Source organism: Miscanthus floridulus, chromosome 1 (assembly GCF_019320115.1).
Source record: "Miscanthus floridulus cultivar M001 chromosome 1, ASM1932011v1, whole genome shotgun sequence".
Taxonomy (NCBI): Eukaryota; Viridiplantae; Streptophyta; class Magnoliopsida; order Poales; family Poaceae; genus Miscanthus; species Miscanthus floridulus.
Window position 1 is genome coordinate 8,494,781 of NC_089580.1, and position 1,794 is coordinate 8,496,574.

At 54.1% G+C, this 1,794-nt stretch overlaps 1 pseudogene; it reads left to right on the top strand.

Annotated features, from left to right (window-relative positions):
• The first annotated feature begins 678 nt into the window (after window positions 1–678).
• LOC136538296 (dynein axonemal assembly factor 3 homolog) lies at window positions 679–1,794 on the top strand (annotated as a pseudogene).

Consider the following 1,794-nt stretch of genomic DNA (forward strand, 5'->3'; position numbering starts at 1 on the left):
TGATATACTCCACCATGGCTCTAACCACCACTTGTCCCTTCAACCTCGATCGCCTCCATGAGGCACCGAGTCGCCCACCATGAGGTGGTCCTCGTGTGGTAGACATCTCCACCCTCTTCCCCCGCGCGGTAGACATGCTTGTGACCCATCGAGCATGGTAGTCCACTCCTCTTCTTCTTGCTCTCTCTCTCTGACCTCGCTTGGTAGCTCGTCGTTGCCTTGCGCCCCCCTCCCGCACGCTCTATTTGGATCTCATGGTAAAGTTTAGTTAGCTTTAGAGCATTTTAGGACATCTGTGCGATCTAGTGAACTAAAGGATTTTTTTTGTGAAAGTTGGCTGATAAAATTTAAATAGAACTTTAAACAAATTGTTTGGAGCCCCAAGAGCTAATCTTTAGACAATGAGATCCAAACATAGGACCTTCATCCTACTTCGTTCCACCAATTTCTAGGCAGCGGTTTGATCATGCCTTTAAAAGGAACCTTCTCTAGTTGGATCGTCTTATCCTCGTGTGCAAACCAAACACCGGCATAAAATGAACCAATCGCCCCTTTACAATTCCATCAGAACGTGGTGATCGTTATTCGCAAAAAGAAAAAAAAAAGTGGTGATCGTTACAAATGGATATGGGCTGGGCTTTGTTTCTTCAATAGATGGGGTATAGGGTCGGTATCCTTCTTGTACTCATCTAGGCCCACCCCTGTCGACGGCTCGGTTTTTTACCCCCTCGGTGCAGGGTTTTACAAATCACAATACTGCTTTCTTCCTCACACTGTCGCAGTCGCGCAGCCGCCGCGATCGGCTAGCCCCAAAACCCTAGCTCCATGGGAGCCGCCGCTTCTTCTTCTCCCCCGCCTTCTCTAGAGACAGCCGCCGCCGCCGCCTCCGGTCCTCATCCTCCTCCCCCGGAGGCCGCAGCTACACCAGCCAAAGAAGATCACCAGCACTCCGCCGCCGCCGCCGGCGGTCGTCGCGGACGATGCGGCGGCGGCTCCTGCTGGTGGAGGCATCGCGGAAGATGCCGCGGAGACGGTGGTCATCGATGCCTCCGCGGAGGCCGGCGGAGCAGGGGAGGGGGAGGAGGAGGAGCAAGGGGAGTGCGGGTTCTGCCTCTTCATGAAGGGCGGCGGCTGCAAGGACGAGTTCGTCGCGTGGGAGAAGTGCGTGGAGGAGGCGGAGGCCGCCTGTGCCAGCGTCGACGTCGTGGAGCGGTGCCAAGACGTCACGGCCGCACTGCGGAAGTGCATGGACGCGCACGCTGGCTACTACGAGCCTATCCTCCGGGCCGAGCGCGCCATGGCTGCGGACCTCGAGGCCTTTCAGGCTGAAGAAGCTGCCTCCGCCTCCACAGCGTCGGCGTCCGAGGAAGGCCAGAAGGAGGCAGCGGCCGAGGCAGCGGAGCCGCCGTCAGACGAAGGCCAGAATAAGCAGGTGTCTGAGGCGGCAGTTTCGGGGGAGAGCAGAGATCCTGCAGCCTGATTGGGCGAAGACGAAGAGGCAGCGGCATCTTCATTTTTTGTGAGGGATTTGAGGATATGAATTCCTTTTCTTCTTTCGAGCATCAATTAACATGTTGTGACAGGAGAGATTGGTGACTAGTGAGGGAGATAGATTTCTGTCCCTCTTCTGTCTACATGAACATGTGATTCTTTTGATTGAAATCAAATTATACACATGTTGCCAGATGACTTTGAACTCTGGCTAATCATACAGACATCTCATTCTTCAACAGTCTGATGAATTGATGACCCTAAATTACTAACTGCTCGCTATGCATCGATGCTGAAACGAAA